Here is a 20,040-nt window from a genome sequence, read left to right as displayed (position 1 = left end):
ATGAATTCTATGCATGGTTCTACCTCACCAAACCATAATTTTATGAATCTGGTGGTAAAGCATCAGGATCTGCATCCAGGTTTATGAAAATTATTCTTGGCTTCATGAATGCTACTCATGATCCCAGCTTATTTAATCATAGCTTCATGATTATATTTTCCATTTTTGGTCGTCGAAAGCCAAAACAATAACGGGTGCATAGCGTTATGGTGAAATCAATCATAAGATCATAAAATTTAATCATGGTGTATATTTATATCATAAAATCATAAAAATATCGGGAAACTATGAGTCATATTCATGGTCTTGGGAATGGATTTTTTTCCGTAACTCAACTGAGACCCTCAAAAGCCCACGAAAACGCCTCCGTACCTGAGACGAGACTCGCGAAGAGGAAAAAAAGCAACGTCAAGTGCAGCCCAACTGAGCTGTCAGTTGTAGCCCGTTTGATTACGTTACCTAAAACGAGTAAAGTATTGCTATCCGAGATAAATTCTGAAGCCAAAATTCACTCCGAGCAGCATTTTCTTCTCCTGTACTGTCAACAATAATTGAAAACAAAATATTCCAATGAATACTTTGCTTGGCGATTGTTGGCGATGCAAAATTTCACCTCAACATGGTTTTGTGCGTGAATGGGATTCAGTCACACTGCATGTGAGGTGATGCGGTCACGTACACTCCCGTTCAAAAGTTTGGGGTCACCCCCTCAAAAACATGTCATTTTTTTAGGCCCATATCTCCGCCAATTTGCGTCCGATTTCAAAACCCTAGGTTTCATTCAATAGAAAATAAGTCAAAGAAACTTTGAACATGATTTAAAAGAAACTTTTTCAAAAAAAATTGTATGTAAACTTAACCCAAAGTTGCCAAATTTTCAAAAAAAATGAATATAAACTTACAGCAGTGTCGCTGGAAGTTGGGTCGACCAAATTTTAAGATGATAGCGGTAATATGACCCATTTTCTATTAGCTTTCAACTGCTTTTTACAGAACTTAGCTAAAAAATCTAGAAAAAAAGTTATTAAGTAAATTAATCCTTGATGTCATCGACCAAAAGTTTGGGGTCACCCCTCAATATGATGTATCGGCCAAAAGTTTGGGGTCACTTTCGTAAAACATGGAAAAGTGATTTGGTAATATCTTCGTCATCTATAGTTCAATTTTAATTATTTTTGGCTCATTTCAAAGATAATTAACTAAATTTACGTTTGATGTCTTCAACTTAACGTATTTAACGATTTTTGTATATAAAAATGTTATGTAAAGTTAGCACATTTTACTACGCTTCACAAAATGCGGCAACTTTACGTTAAGTTTTAGTATGTAAATTTCAACAAATATGTGTGGTTCAATGTCTATTCAGTAAGTATCATTCATTTTGTTTCAAATAAGCCAAGAAGAATTAAAATTGAATGAAAGATGACAAAGATATCAACAAATCACTTTTCCATGTTTTACGATAGTGACCCCAAACTTTTGGCCGATACAGCATTTTGAGGGGTGACCCCAAACTTTTGGTCGATGACATCAAGGATTAATTTACTTAATAACTTTTTTTCTAGATTTTTTAGCTTAGTTCTGTAAAAAGCAGTTGAAAGCTAATAGAAAATGGGTCATATTACCGCTCTCATCTTAAAATTTGGTCGACCCAACTTCCAGCGACACTGCCGTAAGTTTATATTCATTTTTTAGAAAATTTGGCAACTTTGGGTTAAGTTTACATACAATTTTTTTTGAAAAAGTTTCTTTTAAATCATGTTCAAAGTTTCTTTGACTTATTATCTTTTGAATGAAACCTAGGGTTTTGAAATCGGACGCATATTGGCGGAGATATGGGCCTAAAAAAATGACATGTTTTTGAGGGGGTGACCCCAAACTTTTGAACGGGAGTGTACGTGTTTGAACCACCAGCCCAAAACATAATGTCAACACAGATAGGAAGAAGAAAAAAATAACAAAGTGGAGAAAAAGAAGGCCGTCTTCGCGAGTCTCGTCTCAGCTCCGTACCATCTCCGAAACGCCTCAGAAAGCTGGCTACAGAGGCACGTGATCCTCCATTTGGGACATTTGTTCCATCAACCCGCCAAAACGCCGTTAAGATCCTCTGGAACACCCCTGAGACTCCTTGAAGCGCCCCACAAACCCCCTTAAACGCCCCTGAGACCTACTGGTACTCTCTGGTACTCCCTGATACTCCCTTGTACTCCCTGAGACCCGTTGGAACTCCCTTGGAACGTCCTGGTATTCCCTGAGACCCTTTGAAACGCCCTTGAGACCCGTTCGAAATTCCCTGGAACGCTCAAAGATCCCTTGCAGCGCCCCTGAAGCTCCCTAGAACTCCCATAAGACTTCCGAACTGCCATTGAAACCCTCTAAAGCGCCCTTGAGGGCCTTTTAAGCACTCCTTAGGGCCTTTGAAGCCCCTTGGAGAGGACTCTTAAAGCCCCGGTAAACACTCCTGAGATCGCCTGGTACTCCTTGGTAGTTGATTTTTCTAAAGGCCGATGTCTAGTTGAGATGAAGATGGCTCTAGATTTAAACCTAGGGATCTATAAGCGTTAATACGAAAGCTTCAAAGCTCTAAATCAAGCAAATCACGAAGGAGGGGACATATATTTTTTTATGTGGGATTTTTCGACTGGAACTGGATCTTATTACGTAGAAACGGCTATCTCAGTCTTAATTTACGACGATTTATTTTATTCTACCCGACGTTTCGGCCATGGGTTTTGGCCTTTTTCAAGGGAAAAATTGTCTATCGTCCTTGTCCTTGTTACAATTTGCATTTGCATTTGTCAATTTATCCGGGTCATTGCTTTTTTGTACAATTTTTGGGTAATTTAAATGATAATTTTGGTCAGAGTTTTGCTTACACATATAACGACTGTTTTAAAATGGTGAATTTCTGTCCAGAAATTCACCATTTTAAAACAGTCGTTATATGTGTAAGCAAAACTCTGACCAAAATTATCATTTAAATTACCCAAAAATTGTACAAAAAAGCAATGACCCGGATAAATTGACAAATGCAAATGCAAATTGTAACAAGGACAAGGACGATAGACAATTTTTCCCTTGAAAAAGGCCAAAACCCATGGCCGAAACGTCGGGTAGAATAAAATAAATCGTCGTAAATTAAGACTGAGATAGCCGTTTCTACGCAATATATTTTTTTAATTGTGTTGAGTTTTTGAGTTGCGTGTGGTGATAATGACGACGTTGCAAGCGCCAAAGGTGGTGTGGTAACAGATCTAGGAGTATGTGTAGAAGATGCAAGACTTCCGGCCCCCGACCTCCAAAAGATTGAGCAGGAGGTTGACCGGTTGAAAAACAACAAAACCGCTCGAGCAGATCAACTACCAAGCCAGCTTCTGAAATGCAATGGAGAAGCACTGGTGAAAGCACTACATTGGGTTATTAAATACCAATATTTAGGAGAAGGAAGTATTACAGGAGGAATGGATTACCGTCAATCCCTTCTACAAAAAGGGCGACAAGTTGTAATGCGGGAACTACTGCGCGATCATACTACTAAATAAGCGCTGCCTTTCACATTTTATGCTGTTTTGTTCATACTACTAAATAAGCGCTGCTCTTTCACATTTTATGCTGTTTTCTACACCGATTGCAAGAGAGTTCGTGGAGCAATATCAGGCGGAATTCATGGGTGAATGCGCTACAATGGACTAGATGTTGGCTATCCACCAGGTGTTGCAGAAATGCCGTGAATACAACGTGCCCCCACATCACTTGTTCATCGATTTTATATTGGCGTATGACACAATCGGTCCGAGACCAGCTATGGCAGATTATGCATGAATACGGATTCCCAGATAAACTGATACTATTGATCAAGGCGGCGATGAATCGAGTGATGTGCGTAGTTCGAATAACAGGGACACTCTCGAGTCCCTTGGAATCTCGCAGAGGGTTGCAGCAAGGTGCTGGCTGATGATATTGACATTATAGCTCACAAATTTGAGTACATTCGAATAAAAAATGAAGCCAGGTGAACCAAAATATGTCATTAATGTGACGAAGACAATGTACAATGATGCCAAAGGGCTCTAGGGAGGATTTAACGCGTCCAGGACAGACTTCAAATATCAACCACTCTTATTGGTGGCTGTCAAAGCTGTTTGCTAAGTCACATTGACTTTAATTCAAAGTTAACATGCAGCGGTGCTTAAAGATCTTACCACTTGAAATACTTGTTGAACCAAAAGAATTCGCCTTACCTGAAAAGAAATACAACATAAACATAATTAGAATTTTCATTCACAATTTGAATATGAGGAAAACTTTCTTATTAGATTAAAACGATAGAAGTTGGATAAATGTTGGTCATCACATCTGCCCATACCCTAGAAAACGAAACCCCAAAAGGCATTCAACAAGATTTAATATTCGCATAAAGGGAAAAAAGTTTCCATTGCTTCTTACCGAAAGTTCTCTAATCCATCAAAAAATAGTAAGTTTCTGCTGGCTGAAAGGAAGTTTTTACTGCAGTTGTATTTCCTCTTCCTCCTCCTCCTCCATCAAAAAAGCATCCATTCACTCGTCCGCATCTAGCCTAGGACCGGGCCGGGCCATGTTGTCCAGGCAGGAAATCGAGTCCGGAAAACTTTTTGAACCGATTTCCACCTGCTTTGCCGTATTTGCCGGTTTTTTTTCGCCTGTTTTCTTCATATAAAGTCACAAGCACAGGGGGAAGCCTAACCGATTCCGCTCGATATCCTGCTGCTTCCTGTCGGTCAGTCGGTAATGGCGAGCTCTTTCGAGTGAAGATTTCCACGTTCCGTACCTTTTCCCATCTCCCGTGGTCCCGTCTGATTCCCACGGTTGCTGACTGAACTTTTGCGATCAATAATCAGTGATAGGAATCGGACTCGCACTTGTTCGTCTTGGGTTGCTGTGACCGATGGAGCGATTCTGCAACATAGGAGAACTACGTACCATCCTAGGTACCATCTGTCTACTGGGCTGGGCTGCTTTAGTTCGCAGTTCCGAAAGATGATGGAACGATTCATCAGGCTCTAAACTAAATCAAGAGGAACCTACTTCCCCGGTTGGATTCTTGATGGAGAGCCCTAGAAGCGAATCGGATACGGTTCGGTTCAGATACCGATGCGTTGCGTGTCGTTCATGCCACCCACATTGCAGATGTAATGGGCTCGCCTCATCAGTAGCAGTTTTTGACAGCGGGAAATCCTCATCCTCTTGGATGGCGGCCGTTTTTCGAAAGACGAAGATGATCGGATTGGACGGACGCGCCGCTATCGATGCCTTTGAAATAGCAAACTTACGGGATAGGTTTCGAGGTGGAATCAGTCCAGTAGTCTTTGATGTTTGGTTTTGGACGGGATGTGTATGTTGGTGCATTGGCATTGCAGCAATTGAAAGGGATGAGAACTTTTCGATGAGGATGATGAGATTACGACGCAGTCAAATTGAGTGCCATGAATGTGCCAGCCGAGAGGGATTCATCGTGAAAGGATTCATTGAATTAATCGTGAGAATTTTAGCCGCTGTTTGTACTGCCATTCTACACGTAGTTGTCCCATGTTACTTTTTGGTGATTTTGAGTTTTCGCACCAGGTACTCTATTGATACACATATTTTCATATAACATCAAAAAATAACATTCTTTGTTCGAAGACTCAATGAAGAGCATGTCAAGTCAAATTGTCCCACTGTTGAATTTCTACGCATGTCTGTCGCACAACAGTACCACTGGGTCTCCAGTTAGCCTAGTGGTTAAGGTTATGGAACGCCAATCCAGAGACGGCGGGTTCGATTCCCGTTCCTGTCGAGAAAATTTTCTCGAGTCCCTGGGCATAACGTATCATTGTACTTGCCTCACAATATACAAATTCATGCAATGGCAGGCAAAGGAAGCCTGTGGAAGTGCTCATGGAACACTAAGTTGAAGCGAGTCAAGCCAAGTCCCAGTGGGGACGTCGAGCCATAAAGAAGAAGAAGAACAGTCCCACTATAAAATTTATACGCAAAATTAATGCATTATACATTTTAGTAATTTACTTCACTTTATCCAGCTTTTTACGCTGGCCATAAAACGACGAGGGGTGATTTGATTCTGACATTTCTTGCCGACAGGTTTTATAGTTTACATCTTGGCAGGCCGTATTATTCGAGATTGTTGATTCGACTGTCAAAAATTTTCACGTTTGTGTTGGAGCTTGAATTATCATTTTATTTCGCTAATTTTACTTTTATTACATGATTTAGGAACCCGAGCACCATAAGCATGGAGAAATAGTTATGCCTGAGGAACTAGAAAGGACGATAAAATACTGCGGAGATTTTGGATTGCCATTCGTTATTAAATTTCCGTTTTTTTTTCGCTTGAAATATTCAATGTGTGTCCCGACAGTCATGTTTGTCAGAAGGAAATTATTGAATACCGGCTTCCGTTCAACTTTCCGAACTTGAGGTGTACAAAACCTCACATAAGTCTGAGAAAAAAAGTCCTCTGTGTAGTCCTCAAATGGTTCCAAAAGTTGACCTCCTAATAGTCTATGTTTGCCCGGGGATTTGCTTGTCCAAAAATATATTGTATCGTAATTGAAAAAAAGGGGTCTTATAAAGTAAAAAAATATGCCCAAAACCACGTAAACTGTCATGGAAAGGAACACGAGATATTTTGACGAACTTTGTGTAACTTGTCTCATCTCAGTCCTTGTTCCTGTCTTGGGGATACCAGTTGGAAAGAATTAAAATGGCTTGGTACCGTCCATGGTAATTAACTGTTACATCTCTTGTAAAGCATTCCCAAGCAAGCTCAGAACCATAGGCAAATTTCACCGTTCTGGAAAATTGATATAGCGGTCTAACGGAGATGAAAATCCACTTTTATGCTGTTGATTCAACAGTTTTCCCAGGTTCCGTAGATTCAGCAACATTCCTAAGCCATTCTTTTCTACCTAAAAGACACAAAAAGATTAAATAAATTCATGAAAATTATGCATTAATTAACGATTGAATTTTCAGGAATGAAAATGAACAATTAAATGTCAACACAAAGTTTTTGGTGCCTAAATGCCTGCTTCGATTTTACTATAATTGAAATTATAGTGTCGGCAAGAAATGTCAGTTACAGTTTATAGCAGGCTAGCGTAAAAACCTGGATAGCATGATTATCCCTGCAATGCACGGAGAGCACGTAAAGCAAACATAGTGTATATTCGACGTAATTAAAGCTATAGCCAAGTGGCTCAATTGTCGTGTATCATGACGAAGCCGATATCATATGCTGTGCAAGAGGACGTTGAGAATGATGAATAAAATGACTGGTATATGTTATCGGATGACACTTGCGCACTAAATGAGTTCGCGTAAAAGTGAGTGTGAAGCTGAGGATTGCGGACTGAAATTTGACAGCAGCCAGGCTGCTGCCAAACCTCCAAAATGATCAGAGTGTGCCTAGTTACAAGTTCGGTTTGCTCAGTCACGCTAAAACAAGTGAAACGATTAATGACACATAAACTTTTCCTGCGGATACAAAAATGCTTTTCTGAGTGAAAATCATGTGTAAAACTTGACCAAAATTGGTTCAATATTCTTTCAAGCCCGTATAAGACTAAATGAGCGGAATAAATGTGTTTAAATTTTACTTTTCTTGTAATCGATCTATTTAAAATTTGTGTGAAGTAGTTTATGCGTGCGCTTTGAAATTGATCTCCATAGAGATAAGAAACTCAACCACGGGGAGCACTGGAGGAAACAATACGCGCTCAAATTGAATGACCAAAAATGTTGAGTCCGCACACCTCAGGTGTGAAGTGCGAACAGGTTGATGCAAGGTAAGTAAAAGGAAGGTAATCCAATATGTCAGATTCCACCATCCGCCATATTGGAAAACCTAACGACAGCTGGCAAGTTTGTATTCAATTTTTTTCACTAGTGAGATGACAAACAAAAACTTTCAGCCCAGCAACGTAGCAACCCCACAGAAACCATGCACGCTTAACTTTCTCAGCACTAAAATCGGACAAACTCCATGACACTCATCGACTGTTTCCTACTTACAAAGATTGCAAATAAGCTCGTACACCCACTCAAGCAAATATTTTGCAATATTTTCGGCAAAGCAATCTCTTTTGGTTAAGAAATCACCATTGTATTCATAATTAACATAAATGCGGGGGCACGAGCAAATTTTAAACCTGGGGGAATATTACTCATTTTATGAGTGCCATGGAAATATGTCAACATTGGTTATCCGTGTTGAAAATGTTGTTACCGATGCGGCGCAGCAACGCTTCTGTAGCGTTCTGCAGCATAAACAAACTGGCCGGCTGTCACCTCCATCCCCCCGCAGTGTGCCGCACTCCCCGCATCCACTTACTGCTTATACGCTAACACCTTCCTTATAAACATCTTGGGTTGATGAGTAAGTGAGTCGGTGAGTGAGTTTTTGAATGAATTGAAAGTTGGTGAGTATGATGATGAATTTGATTATTTGACACTAATTGACCAGAGTGTGTGAATAAATTGTGTGAGGTCAGCTTGTGTATTGCGGATTTTTAGAAAATTTTCCACTCTGCGGTAGCCGCCGAGTTCTACCGCAGCTGTCAAAGTCCTACCGCAGCCATGAAAATGATCGTATCATTGAAAAGTTTGGTCAAATCAAAGCATGCTTGCAAAGTAAAATGTTCTGAAAAGCAACAACAAACAATGATCATCGGCGTCGTATCCAAGGCTCGATCCAAGGTATCCTTGGACTGACTGATGATACATTGGTCAAAATCATCAGTCTGACAGCTGCGGTAGCTTTTCAATCTTCCGTAAAGTGGAAAATTTTCTCCAAATTAGCAATATTAGTGGATTGGCGATTAGGTGGGTTGTTAGTCAATAAGGCTGACACAAATTTCGATTTTCTCTAATGTCAACCGCCCCCCCCCCCCTCGGAAAATTTTGGTCGGAATTGGACATTTTGAGGGGGGACACAAATAAATTATTCAAAAATTAAAAAAAAATGAACTGAAATTAGAAATGTCGAGAAAATTTCTTAACAAATCCGATGAGTTTTACGATTTTGCCTAATTGTTTGGGTAATTTTTCATCAAATACATTTATTATTTATTATCCCCTCCCTTGACGAGTTAACGAGCAAAGTGACAAAAGAAGAAAATGAGATTTGTTCCGGCCTAATGAGTGAGTTGGCAAATAAATCGTGACGTAAGTGAGCGGATAGCTGTGAATATTCTAATTCACATGGAAGAGAAGGTAGCTTACAGCATTCCCAATGAAGCTGGTTTTCACAACAAAACGAAACAATGTGTAAGGCAACATGGTAAAATATCGCAGCCTATAACTCCATCTCAATGATTACACCAGCCAGGGATTAAACGCGTAGCCAATAGTTAAGCGGTGCATCATGAAAATCCAGCGTACTGAGAACTGTTGACACTTGACTGTTGGGTCACATCCTTTTGAACTAATGAAATGATGTCTCCATGCCAACTAGCACAATGTTGTCATTGCCAGCAACTGCTCAACAAACATTTTTGCTGTACAAGAGTGGAATAAACAACTCTTAAGCATACTTCAGCTTAAGTAACGGTTATACAACTGATTCTGTTACTTGGGTGGAGTCAGAGCGTTTGAACGGTTGAAATTCACACAGTCAACCGATCTAAGCAGACATTGTTTTTATGCTGCACCGTTTCATTCCTGTCTGCGAAAAGAACACTACCCATCAGATCCGAGGTGTGCACGCTTAATTCCAAGTTATGCTAGCTACCGCAACATTAAAGGGGGAGGTGAGGGCATGAGTTTCATTACCCTGTTACGGTATTTCCCACCTATAAATTGTATTAGCACACTTTCTTTTGATGCAGATGCAATCTTCTTTAATTATCATTCGGGGCCATAACTATCATTCACGCACACGTTTACTCACTTATTCGCTCACAGAATCACTTATTTACTCACACATTCACTCACTTACTCACTAATCGGCCTACTCACTAACTCACCTGTTGACTCATTTTGATTCACTCAATAAATAAGTAACTCGCTACATCATTCACAAACCCACTCATTCCATCATTTACTTACACCTTCATTTACCAACTGGATCACTCAGTCACTACTTCAATAACTCACTAGCTCACTCATTTGATGATCTGCTCACTCTTCCATCAACTCAGTCACTAATCAATATTTCTACTCTCCACATCACCCACTTACTCATTACATCACTCACTAACAGGCTTGCTCACTTACTAACACGCGCACTTAACAACTCACCCACTCATTAAGTTATTAGCTCACAACATCACTCGCTCATTTTTACCCACACATTCAATCACTAACAGACTCACTCACTCACTAATCCACTAACTCACTATCTCCTTACTTGCTCATTCACTCATTTACTTGACAGCTCACTACAATACTCACTAGCTCACAATATTTCTCACTTGATGATGATGATGATGATGATGGTGATGATAAAAGTGCACCCACAATCAGCGCAAGGATTACCTATGGCTACAGAATCATTCCGGAATGGAATGATCTACCTGATGATTTGTTGTAGGAGGGTGAGTTAAAATCGTTGAATTCCTTCGGTTGTCAACATGAAGATGCTAACTCATGACAAAAGTCTGGCTACTCCACGAACTTGAGTCCGATCATCAGTTCATTTAACTACCTTAGGCTACCCCTCCGTGTGTTTGAACCCGAAAAAAAAAAACAAAAAATATACACACTTAGAATAAATTACAATATTCGGTGAAAAAAATCACCGAAACTGGTCTGTAAACAAGCAAACTACAGTATTACGGCGAAATCGATGAAATTGCAGGAGAAAACCGGTGAAATCCAAGAAATAACCGAATAACCGGTGACAAGACTCTCTTGTACAGTAGCAGCAAGTGTGGTTCCTGATCAAAAGGTCATGTATTCAACCCAACATCAACGTTTTTTATGAAAATATTGTTTTTTTGTGCTCGCATAAAATCGCCGTAAATTTGTAAAATTTACCGTACGTTCAGTGATATTGAGAATTCATTTGTAAATAAACATACCGAACGTTCTGTGATATTTACGGTAAATTTGTAAAAAGTACCGAACGTTCCGGTAATTTTGACAGATACATTTTCCTGAGATTCGCAGTCCGTTCGGTAGTTTGAAAAATCACCGAACTTTTTACCGTACGTTCAGCTGTTGAGATTACGGTAAAATTTTACCGTAATCCCATTGGCGAAACTACAATTTTTTTCCAGGGGGTGCCCTACAAACAAATATTCATTAGTTCATCCATTCATCATTCATCACCCCATATTTCATAGTAATGCATTAAAATTCTAGGGGGTGCCTGGCACCCCCGGCACCCCCAGTAGTTTCGCCTATGCGTAATCCGTCATTTTTTCTAAGTGTGTAATGTTATAGTATATAAACAATGAACGGTAAAATCAGAAAGATCTCACCAAATTGATCTCCTGATCTCGCAGTTTCGAAGGTATAATCTCCATCCTTCGGCAGGCTGTCATGAAATCCACGATCAGCGTAGCTCACAATATTTCTCACTTACTCACAAACTAATTTATCTACTCACTATCATTCATTTGCCCACTACCTTACTAATTAATTCATTTACTAACAGGCTCACTCTTTAACAGGATTACTCACTCACTTACATGCTTATTAGTTCACTCATTGAATCACATATTCACTCACTAACAAGTTCACTTATTAATCAATTCACTCACTAGCGCACTCAGTCATATACTTATCAATTCTCTACCTCACTTACTAGCTCAGTAAATTATTCTCTTGCCTTTTATTCAACAACTCATTGATCAGCTTTTCTACTCACTAACGCTGATATTCAATATCTCACAAATTCACTAATTAACTCATTTACTTGCCAATTTACTAGCTCACTCATTTTCTCCCCAACTCACTAAGTCATCAACTCACTCATTTACCAACTTACTGACTACTGAAATCATTAACCATATATTTTACCTAATTGCTCTCTTACTCACTCATTAATTAACTCCCTCGTTAGTAATTTTACTCATTCATTTACTCACTCATTAACTCGCTAATTAACTCACTGAATAAATCACTTACTGTCTAACTCACTAATTCATTCACCTATATACTGACTCACACGGAACAGATCTCACATGCTCATTTACTCATCAACTCACTCACTCATTCACTGATTCATATATCCTTACCAGTGTACGCAGAATATGCCACTGCAAGCGAAAAATAGGCAACAAAGAAGGCACGGCAACAACGCTTTGTTTTTTCGTTAGCAGATAATGACAAAATCGCTCCCGAGTTTGTTCACAACAAAAACGGTTAGAATATTTGTCTCGTTCTATTCACATCGTGATTTTCCCATTGTTTTACAACTGAAACTCAACTCTGAGGTTTGCAATAGTCTTATTTCGTCCAAATGCTTTTGAATTCAATAATGTGGGTCGAAAATTTCAGTAGAAAAGCCGGAATATCAGCACACGCACGGCAAGCGATGTTTGTTTTATTGCTCTCATCGCCTGACATGCGTTTGTTGCGGAGCGCCTTTATTACCAACATGCACCGCTTAGGACAAAGCGTTTGTTTTTCGGCGTAATCCGTTTTTCGTACCCTGCCTTACTCCAGTGACGTAGCCAGAAATTTGCTTTGGGAGGGGTTTTCGACGATCAATAATACCTTTTGTTTATTAGACACACACACACATTTCGGGGTCTCCAGTTAGCCTTGTGGATAAGGCTTCGGATCGCCAATCTAGAGATGGCGGGTTCGATTCCCGTTCGAGTCGTGAACTTTTCTCGACTTTCCTGGGCATAGTGTATCATTGTTCTTGCCTCACAATATACAAATTCATGCAATGGCAGACAAAGAAAGCCCTTCAATTAATAACTGTGGAAGTGCTCAAAGAACACTAAGTTGAAGATAAGGCAGGCCAGGTTCCAGTGGGAACGTAGAGCCAAAAAGAAGAAGACACATTTCGTAAACAGCACTGTGGTACTCTCCAGCTTGACAGATCAAGTAATAATAATTTTCATTAATGGCAAGGCCTACTAGGTGGTACACGAAACTACCACATCTCCTTTTGTTTAAAGAAAATTGCATTTTTTTCCTACTTCAAATAAGTAAAATACTAAATCATTAATTTTGCACTTGTATTGCAATTAATAAAGTATCAAATAGAATTTTGTGTTATCTCTAGTAGAAATGGTTACAAAAATACCTTCAAAATTATTTTTAGTGGTACTGCGCGAATTAATTTTATTTACATTGTTTTTTAGTTTTGTCAGTAGGAACAAACAGTTCATTTCTTTTTTAAAAAATTGGAATCATGCTTTTTGTTAAATCATACATGTGAATATTGAACCGTTCTGTGTTGATGTATCTCTTCTTTTGAATCGAATCTTATTTGCAACCTGGATCCCTCTTTTTGAGTATATCTTCAGGTCTGTATTGGCTAGTTTGTTATCAGCCGCTTTGGCGTCTCCCTTCTCTAAGGCGAGACATTATTGCCAGCACCGGCCAGATGTTCATCTGCCGCTTTGGCGTCCCCCTTCTCTAAGGCGAGACATTATTGCCAGCCCCGGCCGGAATTTCATCCGCCGCTTTGGCGTCTCCCTTCTCTAAGGCGAGACATTATTGCCAGCACCGGCCAGATTTTCATCTGCCGCTTTGGCGTCCCCCTTCTCTGAGGCGAGACATTATTGCCAGCACCGGCCGGAATTTCATCAGCCGCTTTGGCGTCCCCCTTCTCTGAGGCGAGACATTATTGCCGTCCAGGCCCGTGCACAGAAGTGGCGCCAAGGGAGGGGTTTTTCCCAATTTTAGCGAAAGGCGGAGGGGCGCCTAGTGTATGGAGCGTCGGTAATGGGGAGGGTTTAACACCCAAACCCCCCCCCTTGTGCACGGGCTTGTTGCCGTCTACGTCCCTCTTTCGAGGCGAGATTTTCCGACTTCCCTCATGTCTGATCCGATCAGATGCTATCCGTCGGAAAACAGACTATAATTACCTCAAGTTCCGGCTAGCACAGTTTCATTCAGCGTTAAAACTGCTTTCCTTGTCCTTCCTTTGTTTGTCCTCGTTCTCGAAATGTCCAATTGAAAATAATGCCATTAATGCCATCGAATTTTCGCTGATCCTTTTCCTTCTCGTATCCGTCCATCACGTTACAAAATGAGTCGTAGTAGATTTCACTCGGCCACAATCTGCTTTTGCTTATTAAATGGGTTCTTCCTCGTCGCCACTGTGGTACTCTCCAGCTTGACAGATCAAGTAATAATAATTTTCATTAATGGCAAGGCCTACTAGGTGGTACACGAAACTACCACAAGCACCAAACAAGCTAACGTCATATATTCATTGTGAATGACAGTTTCAAAATAGCGAAACATTTTTCGTCGGAAAGCGTTTCATACTGAAAATTTATTCCAAACATTTTGGCGCTGGGGGTGGAGAGGGGGGGGGGGGTTTAACCCTAAAACCCCCTGGTGGCTACGCCCCTACCTTACTGACTAATTCACATAGTCTCTTACTAACGTACTCAAATTCACAGAACAGCTCTCTGTCCTTTCTGTAACTTTCTCGGTCAGCAACTGACTCCCTCACTAACTCACTCAATCTTGGAGCAGGATGCATCCCAACGTCACCTCAAATACCAAAACACTCGTTGAAAGTTTCCAACTTGCCTCAGAATGCATCCCAATATATCTTAAAATTCCTAAACACTCGTAGGGAGGTTCCTACTTGTTTAAAAACCCACCCCAATACCTCCTTAAATTCCGAAACACTGGTCATGAGATCCCAACTTCTCTAGATTGCACCCCAATATATGCTAAAATACACAAATACTCATTTAACCCTTTGACGCCGGAATTTTTCTAAGCGTTATTATGGAGTTTTTGGCGCTGTCCATAAACCACGTGGTCATTAGGGGGGGGGGGGGGAGGGGGGGGGGGGGGGGTGGTTCGGCCAATGACCATTTTGTATGGACGAATAAAAATTTTTGTATGGGCTAATGACCACGCGGGGGTTGAGAAGTCCCAAAAAAATGACCACGTGGTTTATGGACAGCCCCTTTTCTACGTTTTACTGTAGTTTTGGTGGTCAATAGTATAAAAACGGTACAATATTAGGCAGCATATTTTTTTTTGAATGTTTTGGATCATCCAAACTATTCTTGAGTTTAGATTTTGAAGTCTGCGGGTATAACAGTAACTTCTTTCATTACACAGAGCTACGATTTGTAATTTATAATGTCCAGTAAGTCTTCTGAAGAATTAATAGACAATATCAGATTAGTCGGGATATCCTAGGTCATCCAAACTGTTCTTGAGTTTAGATATTGAAGTCTACGGGATTAACGATAACTTTTTTTCATTATACGAAGCTACCATTTGTAATCTATCATGTCCAGTAAGTCTTCTAAGAGTTCAATAGACAGTTTCTGATCAGTCGGGATATCCTAGGTCAACCAAACTGTTCTTGAGTGAAGATCTTAAAGACTACGGGTGTAACGGTAATTTCTTTAACTATGCAAACCTACGATTTATAATCATTCATGTACAGTCAGTCTTCTGAAAGGCTAATAGACAATATCTGATCAGTCGGGATATCCTATGTCATCCAAACTGTTCTTGAGTTTGGATCCTAAAGTCTACGGGTGTAACGGTAACTTCTTTCATAATGCAAAGCTTCGATTTGTAATCTATCATGTGCAGTAAGTCCTCTGAAAGGCTAATAGACAACATCAGATCAGTCTGGATATCCTAGATCATCCAAACTGTTCTTGAGTTTGGATCCTAAAGTCTACGGGTGTAGCGGAAACCTTTCATTATACAAAGCTACGTTTTGTAATCTTTCATATCCAGTTAGTCTTCTGAAAGGTTAATAGATAGTGTCTGATCAGTCGGGATATCCTAGATCAACCAAACTGTTCTTGAGTTTAGATCTTAAAGTCTACGGGTGAAACCATAACTTTTTTCGATAAAAGCTGTAATCTATCATGTCCAGTAAGTCTTTTAAAACATAATAGTAAGGAAGCCCATAATATCCCAAAAATGTATAAGAACGCTTGTAGTTCCTCTAACTACTTTGGTAAGTGCAGTGGATTATATAACACTACTTTACATAGTGGCAAAAGCTATTTTCACAAGTACAGACCTAAAGCCATGGTATTCGGTATAGTGTTGTTGGTCTGGAATATATCAAGACTATCTTGAAATTACTCATGATACAGTTTACACTATCTCGAAATGACCCATGATACAGTTTATAAGTGACTCAGGTTACAGTTTAAAGTTTATTGTGATAATAAGTACTGTTACTATCGAGAGCTAAACTTCAGGATAGTTTCCTCAATATCCCAATGGTTTATAATAATATTTAATAGACTTCCGGTTGGTCCAGTCATCGCGATTGATTATGATACGTTACTCAGTATTTCAGATATAGCTGATGTTACGAGAGTAGACCTGAAGTTCTGAACTCAAAAATAATTTGGCAGTTCTGGAACATTCGTATAGTGTCCCTAAATGACATTTGAGATTTCAAGAGCTTCACGGATCTCAGCAGAATATGCTGTGCTATTATTTATGGTGAAAACACATAAAGTTTTCCTTGTAGATTTGAAGGACTGTGTATACTGACAGTTTGGAAAAATCTGAATATCCCGAAGGTTTATAATAAAAAAGTGGTGTCTCTGAATGACATTCAAGATTTCAAGAGCATTGCGGATCCCAGCAGATTATGCAATACAATTATTTATGGCAAAACACATAACAATTTTCTTGTTGATTTGAAGGACTTCATTGTAAAACAGTTTAGACGACCCTAAATCTCACAAAGGTTTATAATAAGCAAGTAGACTTCAGATTGCTCCAGTTATTGCGGTTGTTTATGCAGCGTTACTCAGTATAACAGATATGGATACTGTTACGAGTACCTGAAGTCCTGAACTCCAAGGTTGTTTGGCTGACCTGGAATATCCATGTAGTGTAGTGTTGGCTTTCCCGAATTTTAATAATTTTTGCTCAATTCCTGCAGTATTGATGTTAAAGAAGCAAATAACCACAAAACATTGGAGAATATGATGCCGTTTTGAAATATTCAACTTATTACGTATATTAGGGTGTTCCAGAATGAAATCTTTAAAAATATCAACTTTTTAAGGTTTTTCTGATTACAAATATGATAATACATATATTTGCTTTAATTTTATTGGGAAATGTTGGTTGGAGAACTTGTAGCAAACAAGTTTATCTTTCAATTTGTGCCGGAAGAATTCATGTTTGACAAGTTTTAGTGTAGTTATGATTTTTTGAAGTTCAAAAATAGTCGAAAAACACAAAATTGAGTTGATGCATCTCTTAATTTCAATGGATTTGGCTGAAATTTTGTTCATTTTTTTCTTTTAGGATGCCAATCAAAATATGCGGGTGGACTTGAGAATCATAGAACATTTTTGAAAAAGTGGACAGGCGTAATACACATGATTAGAAAACAGTCACGGCAACGTATGCAAGGGTGCAGTAAATCACAGTGACTTCTGTGCAACCCTTACATACGCTGCCGTGACTGTTTTGTAACCATGACTGTTTTGTTGCATGGGTAAGGTGCATTTTGAGGAGCATTGGAACCTTTTAACGAGTGAGCTCCTCCGGGGATTTCTTCAAAGATTTCACCGGAAATAACTTAAATTACTATTATTATTATTACTTTATAAGGCCGGAACAAATCTCATTTTCTTCTTTTGTCACTTTGCTCGTTGACTCGTCAAGGGGGTGGATGATAAATAATAAATGTATTTGATGAAAAATTACCTAAACAATTAGGCAAAATCGTAAACTCATCGGATTTGTTAAGTAATTTTCTCGACAACTCTAATTTCACTTTATTTTTTTTTAATTTCCTTAATAATTTATTTATGTCCCCCTCAAAATGTCGAAAACTGACAAAAAATGTCCATGGTTTGACATAAGAGAAAATCGAAATTTGTGTTAGCCTTATAGAGATTCTCAGCCCAAGGCTGGTTCATCTCTTAGATAACTAAAAAAGTTTCTCCAGAAATTCCTTCAAAAATTTCTGTCTTCAGGAGTTTTTTTTTATTTATTTTTTGTCAGGAGCCTTGCAAAACTTCATCCCACACTTCGACGCGTGGTAATAGACGCTAAAACCGCTCAGCACCTAAAATGTGTAAGCCCTACTCATAAGTGCATAATTTACAGACCAAAATGTGTAACAGTTACACATTCAAAAATATAACTCGTACACTCTTCTAGATGCGAAATGTCAATTTTTTTTTTATTTTACAAGGTCACTAGTAAACCTAGCTAGATTGCCGTACATTTTTTTGTGAATTCCACGATTTTGCGGACACAGAAGCTGATTTTGTGAATAAGTAAGTGTTACACATTTTTTGTGTAGTCTGGAAATTATGCACTGAGCGGTTTTAGCGTGTAACTGTCGAAAGTTTTGAGTGCATGCATACAGCGACTAAGTAGTAATCCGAATCTATATTCGCACTGCGGTATGTGCGGACATTGGTTATGACCAAGAAGAATTTATCGCCGATTAAAACGTGATCGATTTGGTTTTCTGTTTGATGGTCGGATGAATTCCTGGAGGAATCCTTGAAAAAATCCTGTAATCACTGGAGAAATCCCTTCAGAATCCCCGGGAATCAATCACGGAATAACACTGAGAGCATCGCTGGTAAAAGGCCAATCAATGAAGGAATAGGAATCCCGGAACCTGGTGGAGTAAATCAGGGAGAAATCACTAAACGAAACTCGAGAGGAACACTTGAAGAGTCTTGGGAAGAATCCCGGGAAGTATCATTGAGAGAATCTTTGAATGAATCTCTGAAGGAATCTCTAGAGGAAATCTGGAAGAAATCGCTGGAGAAATCAATGATGACATTCCGGAAAGAATTTCTGACGGAATCTCGTAATGGATTCCGGAGGAAATCTCAAAATGAATCCCGAAAGGATGCCCGAGACGAATTCCAAGAGTAATCAGTAAAGGAATACCGGCAGGACTCACGGATGGAATGCTGGGTAATATCCCTGATAGAATCGTTGACGAATTCCCTGAGAGAATCCATAGGGGCTTCCCAAATTCTGGAAGAAATTTATTAAGAAACTTTGAAATGATAATCTAAAGGAACTCCAGAAAGAATTTCCGGAGGAATCCTTGGCAGAAATGGGATAATCCCAGTCGAAATCCGTGAAGAAACCCTTGGAATGATGAATGTATGAATTTCGGAAAGTATCCCGATAGAAGTCTTAGCGAAATTGCTGGAAGAACGCTGGGTGGGTATGGGTTGAAATAGTACTTATTACGGTCTAGTCAAGATTTGAATTTTTCGAGATAATTACTAGAGGTACGTGTTCGCTCCGTTCAATCTGCTGCTAAAAATTGAAAATTCCTGACCCTTGATTTTCCTTTTCTGGAGCTCCGCAGCAGATTCATCAACCGAAAAATTCCACTATAGTTGGAATTCCATTCAGTATTCGCCCACCAACGCAACGGGAAACCAAAACACAACCGAGTGGTTGGCAAGCATCCGGGGGGAGCTTTGGCTTCGTTCCGCCCGGTTGGTCGCACATTTTCGCGCGAAACCATAACGAGCGAATACCTATAACTTCAATGCTCTGCTGTGGTGGCAAAGCCTGCGGCTGATATGGGTACCTACTGCTGCTGCTGCTGGCTGTGGCGGGCGTTGGCAGTTCCTAGTTTTGATGCTCCGCAGCCATCCAGCCAGCCAGCCAGCCGTTGACTGGCTGGCTGGAGGCAGCACAGTGGAAAATTCCGCCCTCGGTGTCTGAGTTTGATCATCGGAAAAATCGCAAAAGTGAAAACAAATGGCGGACCATATTGTGGAGATAGGGAGATTTACTCAGCAGCCAGAAGACGTAACACGAAGCATTCATAAGTTTCCCGGAAAATGTGGGGGATCTTTTCCTTTGTGAGGTTTGTTCATTTTTCTGCGAGGTCGGGTGTGATCTGAATCGAGATTTGGG

At 39.7% G+C, this 20,040-nt stretch overlaps 1 protein-coding gene across 22 annotated transcripts in view; it reads right to left on the bottom strand.

The window, feature by feature from the left end:
• LOC109422898 (disintegrin and metalloproteinase domain-containing protein unc-71) overlaps positions 1-20,040 on the bottom strand; it is a 1,549,374-nt gene that overhangs the window by 980,956 nt on the left and 548,378 nt on the right. For 2 of the 22 annotated variants that reach the window (XM_062845420.1, XM_062845421.1), the window contains exon 1: positions 4,447-4,916. The exons of the other annotated variants lie outside the window; for them this stretch is intronic. The gene's annotated coding sequence lies outside the window, so the exon portion shown is untranslated. Of the gene's footprint in view, positions 1-4,446; positions 4,917-20,040 lie in introns of those variants that run through there. 22 annotated transcript variants of the gene reach the window in all.

This window comes from Aedes albopictus, chromosome 1 (assembly GCF_035046485.1).
Source record: "Aedes albopictus strain Foshan chromosome 1, AalbF5, whole genome shotgun sequence".
Taxonomy (NCBI): domain Eukaryota; kingdom Metazoa; phylum Arthropoda; class Insecta; order Diptera; family Culicidae; genus Aedes; species Aedes albopictus.
The sequence above is the reverse complement of the archived record's forward strand: the minus strand, read 5'-3'. Positions and strand labels throughout refer to the sequence as shown.